We start from the raw sequence: 17350 nt of genomic DNA, 5'->3' as shown, positions 1-17350 counted from the left end.
GTACATTCAATCCACCGTACTTTCACGGAAATACTCACTCAAAGACTTGTTTGACTGTTGTTACTTGTTTTGATATAACATATTTACTAAGTTACTAGTCATCATTGGGCTTACATATCTTATTCTATAGATACAGTCGCGCATGCATGTGAACATCACTTTTATTAGGAACCAATTTGTGACCACTAGTCGCGATAGCAAGTGTACACCACCATTACTTAGAGCAAATATACGACCACCAGTCGAGTTAACAACATCAATAGCAGTTACTATGAACAAGTATGCGACCACCAGTCGCGGTAGTAAGTATACACCACCATTGCTTAGAACAAATATGCGACCTCCAGTCGCGCTAGCAATATCAATAACATTGATTGCTAGGAACAAGTATGCGACCACCAGTCGAGTTAATAACATATTCATTGCAACCATCTGTCGCGTTAAAGACAACCAAATACCAAACCAAATGCAACCACCAATCGCGGCAATAATATTTTTTTAATTGCAAGCACCAGTCACGTTAAGGACATTTTTTTTTGCATTGCGTACACCTATTGTGTTTAGGGCATTTTTTCATAGCAACCACCAGTCGCGTTAGGGATATTTTTTCAAACATGTTTTTTTTTAACATGGCATTTATTTAGAAATAATAATGAATTAAGTAGATTTGAAAAGTTTGGATCTCACCGGTTATCGACACAAAATTCACAAATTTCACCGATTCAGTATGCTTCACACTTAACTTGTTCGTTAAAAATTACGGGATACACAATGTACTGAAGCAAATAGGAAAGAAAACAATCATGTGCATTAGACTGGCCCTTAAACAAAAAAGTTGTAAAATTCAACGGGGCACCCCCTAGATATGTGCCTTAGGGTAAGAAAAAAGCTCTCTCAAAATTTCAACTCATTTGGTTGCTCCCCCAGCTGGCGCATTCAATTCAAAGTTTGTATGGAATATTCGTCTCAAATATATTGAAAATTGACCCTATGTCACTGTTTCGTCTCGTACACTAGTTAATCGCGTTCAATTGAGCCCAGAATGACAAATTCACTAGTTGATACGCTAATGAACATAGTTGCCGAAGGTTGTATCTGGATTTAAGCTCATTTTCATTAAGCTTTCAGTTGTTGAAAGTTAGGCTTAGATCAGCACTCCCGTACAATCACACATGTGCATGCACCTCGTGCCGCAGCTCGCCCAGCGTCATAGGTGGCTATGATGCGCTTAGTGGCTACCACCCAGCTAAGTTGAAGGAATACTAAGCAAGATTGCAAATCTACTTCAGATAGTTAAAACACCAACTTTATCAATTTTAATCTTCATACAACCTTCTACAATATTGTTTGCTATAGTATCAAGTAGTGTTTTTGACATTCTGGGTTCAATTGAACGCGATCAACAATTTTCCTGACTCAAACAGGTGATGATGTGCTGTTTCCTATATGTTGGAGCTGAAAATCCCATATTAACTTCAATTCAATTGCGCCAGCTCATGGAACGACCAAATGAGCTGAAACTTTCAGGAAGTCTACCGCTAACCCTACATAATAATCCTGGCGGGTGCCCCGTGGAATTATACAACTTTATTTTTCTCCCATACTAAGGTGGGCCAGTCTAATGTGCATTATAGGTCAAATTTGACCAAAACATCGATAATACTGAATCGATTGAAATTCGATTCGTCCTTTGTATCGATTTTATTCAAATCGATTCGATTTCTTCACTCGTAAGCAAATTTACAAGAACAACGACTCAAAATAAGATCAAATCCCTTGTATTAGGATTTCATGTTGTTTCAACATCAAAAATCGATTAATTGGAACGAAAAATCTACTTTTGGAACACCAATTCAAAATCGCCCATGGTTAGGAATATTTGCACACACTTACATTCATTTTTCACTCTATTTTATTTTATTGAAATTATTTTGTTTTTATTTGAAAGCAGGAGAGAAAAGATATAGAAATGTGTGTATCATCACAGAAGAAACGATGAAATGATCACATACAACCAAAGCGAAGTTTTATTATTATTTATATAGAAATTTGCACAGTTGATAAATGTTACGGGAGTTTTTTTTTTCGATTGAAATTACTAATTGATAAGTTATACAAATTGATTAATATTCATGAAAACCACTAATAACTTTAACACTTCACTTCTCTTTTGCAAAATCACATTATTTTACAAATTATACTTAATTATACGATATTTTTTTTATACACGGATATGTTCAATTGACTTCTGCAAAAAAAATAGTTCAGTTCCTAACGTTATTTTTTTTCCGTTCAACCTATACAGAAAATAGGTCCCTGATAAAAGCAAAATGCGCACTTCATAACTTAGATGAATCAGCTTGAAATGATCATAATCTTTGAATCGGATAAAATAGATGAAACACTTTCTATTACATTCAAATATTTCCATCGAAGTAATCTGTTTGAATTCAAATGCAAAACAAAATATTCACTTCAAAGCCTGCATCGCGCAATTCAAATAGTTGAGGTGATGCTGGTGTTCAATAAGAGCAACAACAAGAACAGAGAGAAACATTGCTGCTTCAGTGAGTAGTGAAGCGGCTACTGCATATTAATGTCATATTTCCTCTTCAATCAGTTTTCTATTATTCATAGAAAATACCACATTGCTGTTTACTTACAGATGCCTTTTTATCAGATTCAAACTTCACTCCACAATCACTATGAATACATATTTTCACACGCGGTTTAAGAAGCACTCGACACAAACACATTTCCTAGTGGACACTCCCGCTTGCTATCGAATCCAGGCTCTCCAGGAAAAACGAAAATTTATTTAAAACTCCTGGCAGGATCGCCAAATGTGAAGCTCAGAATCGTTGTTGGCAAGCGGGAGCACCACGAAGAACCTTGCATTCCATTCTGACATTACTATAGGAGTGAGGCGTCGAAGTTGTGCCATGCCTACTAGATCGTTTGATGTCCGATCCGATGTTACATTCTCGGAGTTCTTTCAACAGGCTTTTGATTGTCAACCATCATAACAGGGTTGGAAGACAAGATCTATGACAATGTTCATTCAGTAGCACACAACTCTTATTCTTATGCCGACACTTACAGTGGCGAACCCTCCAAAGTTTGTTGAATTAAATGAACTTTTCGCAAGTCTAAACTTGTAGTGTCGAATCATTCAAAGTTTTTTTTATTATTTACAAAAATAAAGGTAAAAAGGGGTGTTCTGAAAATAAAAAACAATGTGAAACATGAATAATTCATGAATCAGAGTTTGTGTCGACACTCACAGTGACGATCAATTCATAGTTTGTTGAAAATTCATATTTACGTCCCACAAATGTAACGATTAAATGTGCAGTCCTACATATTTTATAGATTAGAAATAGTAGCATGAAACGAGCTCACCAATTGATCCTTTATCCTTCACTGTGCAGCCACAATTCACTCTCAGCCTCACTCGTTTGCTCGTCTATATAAAAGCACTCAGAAAGAAAAAAAGGCGCGCGACCCGAAAAGGAAAAAAAACTTGGCTTTCTTGACGCACTGCCCAGCAGCAAGCGTCAAGGTCAAAGGATCAAAAAGAACTAACCGATCACGCCACTTTTTCATTTACTAGACCGACGCGCGACATGTTTGATCCTGCCCTCGTCGCTCGCCCCCGTAGGAGCAAGCGTCAAGGTCGAAAGATCAAACAGAACTCAGGAGCACTACCACAATAACTATAGTGTGAAAACCTCGCTTGTCTTACACAGCAACAGCGAGGCGGTTCGCAACAACCGAAAGCTTAACCGTCCGGCCGTCGATCGAATGGTTATTTATTAGAACTAGCTTCTTGTTGTATGCGATAAGCGTAATTTTTCGACATCTCCGTTGCAAACAATACCGTGATACAAAAAAGCGTCAATATCCTGGAAATCACAAAATCCGTTTTTTTCCTAATAATCTAAATAATGCTGTTTCAGCATTAAACAGCATATTCACTGCATACTAATTTCTCATGTATCGAAATAACACGGAAAGGAGAAAGGAGAAACACTTTTTAAGAAATAATTTTACTAATTATTGGCAGAATCCATATTCTTGGTTTGAATTTTTGTGCGATACATGGTGTTCGAGCCGTTCACTCCGAATGAATATTTTGTGAGTGCATCGCACATTCGAAGGGCAAAGCGTGAAAAACCGTCAAAATTCAAGTAAAGTAAATTAAAATTTCTAGGTGATTTTCGATGATTTCACATTTCAAAAAATTGAAAACCTAAATATAGTTGTGTTTTGCAAAACTGCTATTGATTTTTTTATATCCTTTTTCATGGTGAACAACAAGAAGGGAATATGATTTTGACCAAAATAAGTTCGTCTGAACGTTGTACACAACCTAAGAATTTAAACAACAAGTCAAAGAAGGCAAGAAAACATGCCAACTGTCAGTGAGCGGCCCCCCTCTCTCTCTCTCTCTCTCTCTCTCTCTCTCTCTCTCTCTCTCTCTCTCTCTCTCTCTCTCTCTCTCTCTCTCTCTCTCTCTCTCTCTCTCTCTCTCTCTCTCTCTCTCTCTCTCTCTCTCTCTCTCTCTCTCTCTCTCTCTCTCTCTCTCTCTCTCTCTCTCTCTCTCTCTCTCTCTCTTCTCTCTCTCTCTCTCTCTCTCTCTCTCTCTCTCTCTCTCTCTCTCTCTCTCTCTCTCTCTCTCTCTCTCTCTCTCTCTCTCTTCTCTCTCTCTCTCTCTCTCTCTCTCTCTCTCTCTCTCTCCTCTCTCTCTCTCTCTCTCTCTCTCGAGATTTCTAAAAGATTCTTTAAATTTCGAAAGGGTATCCGGAATTTAGAGTTATTTAGATTCTCGGGATGCCAAAGGAATCCTAGGCATTGCGAAGGGATTCTTGGAATTCTCAAGATTCCGAACGCGTTTGCACGATACTGGTGGGAATCTAAAGTGATTTTTGAGATTTTACGAGAGAATTGTTCAGATAACAAAAGGTTTATCGAGTTTCTGTATGGATTTTCGAATTTTGAATGAATTTCAAGATACCGAAAAGATTGCAGAAAAACAAAGTGATTCTCGAGATTCTGAAGGGTTTCCGGAGAAATAGTTAAGGCTTTCAGGATTCCGAAGTTGTTTTAGTGATCTTTAGGACTTCGAAGCACGACGGGAAGCTGAAGGGATTCAAACTTCTCGGGATTCTAAAGCGGTTTTGGGAATCCTGGAGCGATTCCGAATGGATTCTTTGCATTCTCATGATTTTGAATGAATCCCGTACTGATTCTTGGGATTGCGAAAAGATTCTTGGGATTCCGTAAAGGTTGTTGGGATTGTGAAGGAATTCTCGAATTACGAAGGATTCTTAGGTTTCTCTGGATTCCGAATAAGGTACCCTGTGGCAAGTGAGAATCCGGGGTAAGTGGGGCGTTTCTTCATAGCTCAACTAGGAAAAGTTTTTCATGGGGGTATTCTTCTAGAAAGTTGAAGATACAATGACAAGGAATGTACCGTTTTGTCTCAAATTCCGAACAGACTCATATTCCGAACACTCGGTTTTTGTATGGCGATTTGGTTGAAATGTTTCGCTGAAATATGTCACCAAATAACAAGGAAATGGCAGTCAATTGCAATTCAATTTTTAACGTCTGAAATATAATTTATACCGCGGGAGTAGTGATGATTCTCTAGTTTGATACCAGTAGAATCAGCTCAGATAAATTTATTTGCGAAATTATTCATTTTAATACGGGTTATTCGTGCTGTTCGGAATTTGAATCAAGGTGTTCGGAATATGAGACAGAATCAACACAGTGTTCGGCATTTGAATCAAAATGTTGTTCCATACTTTTACGTAAAAACAATGCTTAAATTAATTGAATCAACATTATTGTCGGTACACCTATCAGCTAACAGTAAGGTTTTGCGAAGAAATTAAAATTTACACAAATATCAGCTAATTTATGCCAATAAGATGCATTTGAAGTCACTGTTTGTCTTAAGTGTTCGGAATATGAGTCAAAACGGTATTCAGTACTAAACATATTGTTATTTTTATTACCATGTGGTTCATGTAACAGTTGTCAGTTCAGCACCATTTTCATCTTGCATGACAAATTGTGACACGTTTCACATCTTGCATTGACTCGCAAAAAATAAATGTGTTTTAAATCGAATTTCCATCAGTAAGCTATAATTTTTAGTATTATTACAAGCTGCTAACGATAAACCAGTATTTTGGTTTCAATTCATATGCAATTTTCGATGGTCTATCTTACCCCAAAATATATTTGTACCTGGGGTAAGTGGGACCTATCAAAACAAAAACCAGAATCAAAACTTTTCGTGCACGTTCCATACATTTTGCTAGAGAGTAGCAGTAAAACATTCAAACAAATGATTTTTATCAAAAAAGATCAACCTCAAATTACGTAATTGCATAAGAGGGAGAAGAAAAGTGTTATTATTCTTTATTTTTTAATTATTTTTTTATTTTTGAAATACGACTTCAAAATTGAACAAACACACAGTTGAAATTTGAAATGCATCATGAGAACGATTACTTTTCTATGTTATTTGAACTTTATTTGTTATTTCTACCAAATTAAGTAGTGATGAAAAACAATTCCACCCCATTAAGTGGTTTTCTGCCATGCATATAAATAATAAAAAAAAACATATTATAATTTCGTCAATTATTGATTGTTTATGTGCTACATTTTAATTAACAACTTATAAATGATATATTTTGAACATGTTTAATTCCTTTTCACGCTTTTATTGAGGAATTTTCAATTAATATATAATGTGAGGTGACATACTATTAAATAAAGGGTTTCTTCCTAAAATGTACCGTATTTTATGGTTGATCCTTTATGTACATCAAATATGTACTTAAAACTAAAAATCTATGACTTATCAATGGATGTGGATTGACGCATGAAACTGGATGTGTCCCACTTGCCCCGCTTAGCGAGGTAACTGCGTCCATTGGCTCATTCTAAAACTTTCTTCCAAGGTTTTCACAATTTCGAAATTATTCGATTAGTTTCATGCACACATCAGCAAATATGTTGCCACACCGTGATTGTGTTGTTGGATTTGAAAAATATTGACATTTGAAAATTTTATTGTACAATTTGTTTGAACTATCGTTTTTTTCGTTCCCACTTGCCCCGCGGTACCTTACATGCTCGGAATAAAAACGGGTTCTCAGCATTCCGTAGAGATTTACCGTAAAACGGGGTAACTTTGATAATGCGGGTAACTTTGATAGTGCTAAACCCACCACATACTAAACGAAATATCATAATTTCTGTTAATCAGTTTAGCAAAACGAATGCAAAACTAAAGAATATTAGTATGACACTTCATGTAAGAGCGGTTTTCATTTGAATCAAGAACATTTTAGGCTTTTATACGAATTTAAAAAAATTACACAATTTTAGCATTTTCGAAGAGCTTACAAACAATCTGTTCTACGATCACTATTTGAAGTAGTTTTGAATAGTTGGCCACTTATCTTTGACAGCCTAGTTGTCATAGAACTTGAATGCGGTCTCAAATCTCTTTGCGAAAAGCATTTTCACAAACTGGGACCATTTTTGTGATCTAAGTCAGAAATTTCCATATAACGTTAAACGCCTAGAGGTATGCAATGCCCTACAAATGTTCGTTATTCATTCAATTTTGTTCGAATCATACTCCATTATCAAAGTTACCCCAAAACAGAAAACCAACTTTCGATTATATGAAAAATTATATATCCATTCAAAATAAATCTTTTGCCAATTTATCGACTGTAATCGATAGCTAGGATGCCAGTACTTGTTTTAAAAATATAAATTGTAAATCTTCGAAACAGCATGCAAAAATATTCATGTTTTCTTCGAAAAAACTATCTGGCGACTCCGAACGGGTTCTCAAGACTCTCATGATTATGAAAATAATTCGATGTGATTTCCAGGATTACGAAAGGATTCTTAGTAAAAGAAAAGCGATTCTCAGGATACCAAAATCATTTTCGGGATTGCGAAGGGATTTTCCTGATTTTGAAGAGATTCTCCGAATTCCGTAGAGATTCTCAGGATCACGAAGGAATTCTCGGGATTGTGAAGGGATCGTCGAGATCACAAGGTGGTTCTCAGAATTGCTTAGGGAATATCTGAAATGTGAAGGGATTCTCGGGATACTGAAGGTATTTTCGGCAAAACAAATGGATTTAAGAGATTACGAAGGGATTCACGGGATTCCGAAAATTTCGTTTTGAACTCCGAAAAACCCACAATTTCGGATTTATTGTTGATCGTGCAGCGTCTTGAGTGAGCAAAAATATCATATTGGAACCTTCGTAATATTGGCACAAATTTTATTTTAGTTATACTGTTTTCAGGATACCGTTTTGATTTAATGTAACAATCCGTAAAACAGTGTTTTCAATTAAAATTGAGCATTAGCAAAGCATAGCATAGACTGACTGTACATGTCAATGGTTGCTACTCCGTGATTGATCGGAACTGGTAAGAATTGCACTACGATCCAAATGAATGAGGGATGGGAGTTTCCGCTTATTCTCGAAGTACAATTTTAGCAGATCTAATATTATTGATCAATAACGGAGCCGGCCAAGTCCTTATAGTCAGTTGGGATTGGTAAGGAATGTTAGGGTGTAATGATTGTTGCTTCTAGAGTCCGAGTGTACCTCTGCATCTTCACAATCACCACGGGAAGGGTGTTTATTAGTAAGGGAGGAAAAAAATCTAGGAGTCACCATTGGTCAGTAATGCGATCCATGGATAAGGAGGAAATTTACGACTTAAAGCTAGTTTTGCATTATGTCTCGAGAAGTTTTTGGTAGAAGATTTAAAAAATACGTCAACATAATGGATTGTCGAACCTTTCAAAAGATGTTTTTAGTAATGGCGAAAAGAGAAAAATAAGGTACCGTGGGGTAAGTGGATACATAAAAATCAATAGTTAACTTCATTATTATGTACAGCTAACGTGAATAATGTAACTCAAACTTTTTTCTGTGGATAACAAATAAGGGACTATTATACTTCAAATCGTCATTTATTTCGATTTTTCTGATTGTTATGTATTGAGTATGAGAGAGTTAAAAATTTCCGCCAAATGATCTACTTGCCCCACCATGGTGGGGTAAGTGGATCACCTTTAAAAAAAAATCTGTTCTCGAAACAAATGTAGTGTGATTATGTTTAATAAGAATGATATTACCCTCGCTCTTGTTATTAGTGTTACTTATGTTACATTTTAATACTTTAAAATTAAAAAGTATGTTTATTAAATCAAAATATTGTAAACAGTATGTATATATTAATTCATACTAATTTGAACAAAAAAAAAAAAAAACCTTGTAACTAGAAAAATTTAGAGAAAATTCTTCCTTTTATACGCAAAAGTTATACAGAAGTATTGTAGGATTATTCTTAAAGATATTTTCGAAAAACACTCATGGTTGAAAAACATAAGTTACATTTACTTTTGAATAACAAACTGAAATCCTTCTATTTTATGTATGAATATATGTGTATCATCTGTCTAGAACAATTTATATGCTCAAATAAGGTACGATACTATGCTTTCGATTGGAAAATAAGTATATTTTGCTCTTTTACAACTCAGCTTAGATAAACCACGAAAAGTTTCGTGTGAATTTTGAAATTATTATTCTTTTAATATTTTTTATAAAAGAAAAGTTAAAAAAAACGTTCAGGTGGATTAATTCAAATTTTCTATGGCCAATTTGACAAATTCAAGCTGGGAATGGAACAAAATAAAGGAAAACAACATTAGCGGATAATAAAGCTTATTAAATTTCTCGTAAGCAGTCTGCCAATAAATGATAATTATTCTTGATCCACTTACCCCACCCCATTAAAAAGTAGGGGTAAGTGTACCATGTCCAATATATTTGTATTTATTTATAAAAATGACATATTTTTCATAGTGATTCATTCAATCAGAACTGAAATGCTCATCATGTGTCGAAAAAAATAATAGAATTCGATTTTAGACAGAGATACAATGAATTTTTGATTGATGGAAAACAATTTTCAAATTAATTACTTTTTGCAGCTAACAAGTTTGCTTGTGTTAGTGTATGTGTATTACCAGTTTTGCAATAGTTTCAGTGTGGGCGTAAGAATATAACCTAAAACGAAGCAATGGTTCAAAAACATTCAACATATTCAAGTATTTATGCTTAATATTGACAAATGATCCACTTACCCCACTGCTACACTTCCCCCATTGTACCTTATATGTTTATTTTTTAAATACTGTGAAACAGGAATGATGCCGACACTTGTAGTGACGAAACATACATAGTTTGTTTGAAAATTACAGAAAAGTAACGCTGAACATTTTTGTTTCGAGATGAAAAGTTTTTGGTAGGAGTTTTAAAATGAACGTCATCAGCCATAATTTCGAACCATTCAAAAGATGTTTTTGGTAATGTTAAAGAGAGAAATATATGTATATAGAAATTATATAAAACAGGCATTATGCCGACACCTGTAGTCACGAACCACACAAAGTTTGTTTGAATATTACATAAAATTAACGCTGTCATGAAAAAATGTGTCATTATAAGCATGAAACGAGCTCACCAGTTGGTAATCCATCCTCGACTGAACACGGATATTTTTTCGCACTCACAACGCGAACCGTAAAACTACTCGGTGTCCCGAAAACGAACCGTCTTGCTTGGGCTTTTCGAAGCACTCTGTTTTCAATTAAAATCGAGCATTGTTTAAAATCTATACGGCGATCAATTGGTGCCAACCTCGATGACAGCCTGTACCGTGCAATCATCCTCAAGATTCCGCACAGAGTTGCATTGCATACCGAAAGCGACCAGCTCAAATGGCCAAGTGAATCGTTCAGGTGTTGAATAGTGGATGTCACAGTGTACTATATTAAGAAGGTAATATATTCCGAAAACGGACAGCTACTTGACGACGTCATTCCTGTCCACCATATATCATATATCATATATCATATTGGAACCTTCATAGTATAAGCACAAATTTTATTTTAGTTTTACCGATTTGATTCAATGTAACAATCCATAAAACAGTGTTTTCAATTAAAATTGAGCATTGTTTAAAATCTATACGCCGATCAATTAGTGCCAACCTCGATGACAGCCTGAACGGTTCTCACTTGAGGATGATTCCGCACAGAGTTGCATAATTCTCCATCCAAAACGACCAGCTGAAATGGCCGAGTGGATCGTTCAGGTATTGAATAGTGGATGTTACTTGTAGGCTTTATAATTCGATATGTACTCAAGTGAAACATTATAATTCATATTGTTTGAAGACTATCACATTGAATCCCTCTTTAATCTGCCGTTTTTTGTGATCTCCAGAGGTAAGAAGGATGCTAGTGGTGTGGAGTAGATCTGTGCGCCGCCGCCGCCGATTCATTTTCCGTCACGCCAACGCCGAATGATTTATCGGCGGCGCGCCATACGCCGATCAACACTACGCCGCCGATTTTGTGTTCTCACGCCGATGAATAATTTGGCTCTTAAAATTTGATACCTTCATAAAAAACAACGAAATAATTCAATGTTGCTTGAGAAATTCCCATAGGGATTCTTACAGAAATTCATCTAGGAATTTATCCAATATTTCCTCAACGTGTTTCTCTATGGATATTAGGAACTTCTCTATCAACCCCATCTTGGAACCTTCCAGAGATTTTTCAGGGATTTATCCTGGAATAACTACTGGAATTTCTCCTTCAACTGTTTTAGAGTTTCCTGTACGAATTCCTTCAGATACTATTTCAGAATGCCTACTGGTATTAATTTCTGGATTGATTATTATTAAATGAATACTTACAGAGATTCCTTCAGTAACCACTCTACGTATCTCAAAAGATTCCTTGATGAAAATCAATTGAAATGTCTCCAAGAGTTCAAACAAGACACTACCAAGGAATCCACAAAAATGTTCCATCATATATTCCTCAAAAATTTTTGTTGCAAGCCAGGAATTATTGGCAAAGAAGTTCTTTAAAAGTTTCCTCTCATTTCAATTTGTTCTAGAAAATCCTCCAGTATTTTCTTCATGAACAATTTTACAGATGTTTCCAAGATTCCTCTGGCGTTTTTTAAGGAATTTATTTGAGATTTTTTTACGATCGTTCTCCGATATGTTTAAATTGATTTCCAGTAATATGCAGGAATTCAAAATTTTCTCTAATGTATTATTTTTTAGTTTCCTAAAATACCCTTCAGGGATCCTTTCATATGTTTCTGCACGAGTTCCTTCAATCATTTATCTAACAAATGCTTCAAAAATTCCTCCAAGAATTTTGCAGGCGGTTTTTTTTCTAGATTTTTTCAAAGGACTATATGTATATAGGATACTTACATAAATTCAAAGAATTCATGATTAGGTGATCCGCTAAGGATTACTCTTGAAAATTATTCAGAATATTCTCAATCGAATCTCTTAGAGTTTTTCCAGAAATTTAAATATAAATCTCCTCTATTCTCCCGGAATACCACCAAAGATACTTCTTTCGTCAATTGTTCATCCAACATGTTTTCCAAGGAAAATCCTTGAAGGGTTGTTCCAGTATTCTCTAATACAATTTTCTAGTAAATTCTTCATGATTCCCCATATTTAACTTTCAAAAATTACATTGGTAATTTCGACAAATACTTTATCAAAAATTTCTTAACGATTTTTGAAAAAAAAAAAACACTATTAATTATTGTATGGTGGCTATGGAAATTTCTATGAACGCACCTGTATTGTCAATGGTTGATAAACTAAACAAATAACCAATGCTAAAGAATGGTTTCACAAGTAAAGTATACCAAAAATTACGTTATGTACAAAAAATGGTGTGCAAATAGGAGTTCACCTACTATAGATATTACTTCTTCCTTCCTGCATATGAAAAATATCGCCTCATGATACCGCATGTAAATTTGTTCATAATTGATCATGATACACTAGTTCATGAATTTCTCCACATCAATTCTTCCAAAAAAGTAAATCCTTTCTACGTCTTTCTCTAAAAGTTTTTCCAAGCACTTTTTTAAGCGGGAAATATATTTAAAAATCTTGTTCGTGTTGTTTTAGAACTAAAACAGAGAATCATCTGAGAGCCACTCAAAGAACTCCTAAAAATTTTTTAAGGCATACTTCTTTATGTAATACTCCAGGAGTTCTTCCAGAAAATGTTCGATGCGTTTCTTCGAGGCTACGTTCAAAAACTTTTCTTGGGATTCCGCATCAATTTCTTCTAAGATTCATCCTAGATACTTACAAGAATCTTTTCTTGTATTTCTGAAGGGGTTCACCTTAAGTTTTCTCCAAAATATCTTCCAAGCTAGTCTTTATTAGCGCATATATTGTTACCAGAATTTTGAAAAGGTTCTTGATTTTATTTTCAGGAATGTTTTTCAAATATTCGTGCGTGAATTTTTCGAAGAGTTCATCATTTTCCTCAAGGATTCATCCAGAAACTATTTATAGATTTTGTCCAGAGATTAAAAATAATAAATATATTTTTCTTTCACGATTTGTTGAAAACATTTCTTTTAAGATTTTTCAAAGTTTTCAAGATCTTTCAAAGATTATTCCAAATAGGCGAATACGGGGCAACAATTTCAATTGCTGTGTTCAAATAATAGAATGATTGTGATGGTGCATTGACTGCTTCATCGTTTTTATTGTAGTTTATAGGTAATGCGACTAATTTTACCAAGCGTTCAACGCGAGAATATTCAGCATGATCTTGGGTGTTTGGATGTGAGTTTGAATCCCATCGCTTCAGGGTTTTTTTTTCGTAATTTCCTCGACGTTTTAGGGCATGGAGTATGGTTATGTCCGCGGCTACAAAGAAAAGCCATGCTAAAGGTGTCTGGGTTCGATTCCCGACCAGTTCAGGATCTTTTCGTGCAAAAAAATGTCCATGCTTTTCTTGGGCTTGAAGTATCATGGTACCAGCCACACGAGACACGAATGTGCAAATTGAAACTTTGGCAAAGAAAGCTCTCATTTAACAAGTAGGTTAGCCTAGGCTCTGTACCTGTAGGAACATAATGCTGAAAAAAAAGAAGACTATTTCCAAACTATTTGATGTCCAATTTTCTCCACGCCAATGTACGCCGCCGTTGCCACCGCCGAAACATGCGAACGGCCTGACGCCGCCGCCGCCGATACAAAAATGCCCTCACGCCGTCGCCGATTAAAAATATTTCGGCGCACAGGTCTAGTGTGGAGTTTCGCTAAAGGGATAATTAAAACTAGATTTTCTATAAGTTAACAACGTAAATCAGAACTGAATAGGATTTGACGAGAAGACGCGTTTGGAAATCGAATGATTGGGGGGAGATGTTTCATGAATTCCATGGCTTGCTGACTTGATCGTGCAAACCAAACTTGCCAGATGTCAACTATTTTTCTAACATGACAGAACATTCTGATTAACGGATTGAACAACCTCCCTCGTAGATACCTTGATGCCACCCATTTTTACACGCAAACAAATTTTGTTGTATTATCTACCGAGTCCATGCACACTGGTCCAGGAAGCTAATTTAGGCGGACATGAGGTTTTCGTCAAGATTTATTGATTTTAGAGCCATAGTTTCTTCTGAGAATATGTTCAGAATTTTTAGTACTACAAAATGTACGGATATTTTTTTTTACGGTGATTGCAAGAGTGACGTATACGCCAACTTCTTTATTTTAACGAATCGTAAGTTGGCATGTTCAGCAAAGTTGTAGCAAATGATCATAGATACAACATTGACGAACAAGCTTTTTCTCGGTTTTGCTTAACAAAATAAAATCTAGTGATTCTGGGGATTTATTTGAAATTCTCGGGATTCTAAAGGAATTCAAATTTTCCGGATCCAGAAGCGATTCTCGGGATTCCAGAGCTATTCTAAAATATTTTCAAGTTACTCATGATTCTCGAAGAATTCAGAAGGTTTACTCATTTTCGCAAATACAAACAAAGAAATGCAGCTTTAAAACCTCGACGAACACGAATTATGCGCCAAATTGTCCGAATGTGAGAATAAACGTTGATTAGCGACTTAAAGACTGATAGAATCAATGAAATATAGGACTATAAGATAGATGTAATCAACTGATAGAATGATTGATTAAATCGATGAACGCCCTTGGACCTCGGGCCTTGTTTCGCAGTTGAAAAATGAAGCTATGCTGAAAAGATCATGATTCACTTCTCGGTAATGTGCAAGATCTACCGGAATTGAGATATCATTGACTACCCCCTTTCCGGAAATCAAGGCAACTCTGACAAATAAATATAAAAATGAATGATGAAGTGGCACTGAAATACTAAATAGCACGATGAAATAAGAACCAAAATGAGAGAAAAAGGCAATGAGAAAAGTAACCTGAGAAAGAATAAGGGAAAAGAAGATTTAAGAGTTAATTATAAAGAAGACAGCGAGTGTCGATTATTGGAAAAGAGTGGTAATTATGAAGAAATTTTATGCGTAAAATTGAACCTATTATTAGCTACGATTTAAAGACCAGCCCCAATATTTTTTTTTCTTTATTTTCTTCTGGAGTTACTGGGACAGAGCCCGTTCATTAACTTGGTGTTCTTATGAGCACTTCCACAGCTGTAACCTGAGAGCTTTTCACCGTTATATCCATTAAATCGATTCAACTGCTCTAGGTGGCCCAGAGCAAACCGTGAAATACATGTTTTTTTACCGCAAAAAGCTGTTCAACTAAAAATCGATATCTTCCAGCCGCTGGTTGTTGGTGTAGGCATAATTTAGGCACCGCCGCCATCAAGTCCTCAATATTCATAGCGTGCCGTGTAATGTACCATATGATGGGGTGCTTTGCGCGTTATCCTTATTTCCACCGCACAGCTGTTGATAGTGACGTTACACCACCGGTTGGGGCCGTTCCGGAAGTTTTATCGCCTTCGGCAACACATTCAGCCATCGTTTGAAGATTCCCGTCGATTGAGGAAATCGAAGAAAACTGGCGGCATCGCGTGGGTACGTGATCCGAAACCAAATTGTGCGTAATTGTATTTACTCGCTGAGAAATTCACGGATCGACAAAAGTTACGACCTTGTGTTTGCTGATTATTTAAGGATGGAAACGTGGAAAAATCGAGGTTTATTAGATTGTTACAGAAGACGGTGAAACTTTTCAGACAGCTCCGGGGTAGATTCACATATTTCATTGTTTTCAGCACTGATTCAAATTGCAACCGTTGGAGTGAATTTGAAGTTAGTAACCTCTTTTTATAAGACAGGAAAATTTACAGCATAGAAAAAGCCTAGCAGCAAAAATACATATTCGGAGAATATAGGAAGTCGTCAAAGGCAAAAAAGCACAGAATACACTATGTCAAATGCATAATTCGCAACCATATTGGTGATAACTGAAGTTAATTAATAACTTAACTTGGGACAGTAAAAAGGCAGCCAATTATCATTATTGCTCCGAGTACTGAGGAAGGCTCCATCTACGGATGCAAATCGCAATTGTTCGAATGAATTTTAAGTTAAAAATCTCTTTGCTTTTTAGTCGGCAGCGGTAGCACAAAAGTCAATTCATTTTCCTGAAACACTTTCCATCAGATACGGACTGTTTAGTTTATTTTTCCCACGCCAAACAGAAATCACTTTAGCTCCTGAATGTTCATTTCGAAAAATAACATTTACCCCGGTGAAAATTAGATTGGGGACATATTTTCCCTCCAAACATTCCCACGAACAAAGGCATGCATCCCTGTTTTCAATCTCTGCATCACCTCCGGCCGTCCCATACGCTACATGTGTTGATTCCCATTCTGCAAAATAACTAATTCATGCTTTTCCTTCTCAGAACCCGGATATGAATGGGAAGATATGTGTAGGTATATACCAACAAGTACGAGCATTTATTTCCGCTCCTCCGGATGTTGTCTCTGTCTGTATGTGACGAATGCAGAACTCTTCGGTTTGGCTTTGCCAATGGACTCTTTCTCTATCTTTGGTTGGATGCTGTCATTTCGGGACGAGGGAAACTTGCCACAAGTTCAAAACGGCTATACACAGCAAAAAGCATAACCCGTACTACAGTAGCCAGTAGTGGTTTATTGGTGGGTCTTCTCTACATGAGCGGGTGGTGGAAAATGCGGCTTAATCGAATATTACCCCAAAGTTCGCCATACCTTCCAAATTCTCTTCTATGTTGATGAGGACGGGACTCGAATTTTCAAAACCTTTTCACGTTTTTGGTGTCAATAAGAGCTTCTCATATATTTTTTTTTGCTTATTAAATAATTCCAGTTTTTACAGTTAACCAAAACCGCACTAGTATTCACTTGTTAGTAAGACATTTAATCTCA

The sequence above is a fragment of the Aedes aegypti genome, chromosome 2, assembly GCF_002204515.2.
Source record: "Aedes aegypti strain LVP_AGWG chromosome 2, AaegL5.0 Primary Assembly, whole genome shotgun sequence".
Taxonomy (NCBI): Eukaryota; Metazoa; Arthropoda; class Insecta; order Diptera; family Culicidae; genus Aedes; species Aedes aegypti.
This window is presented reverse-complemented; position numbering follows the sequence as displayed.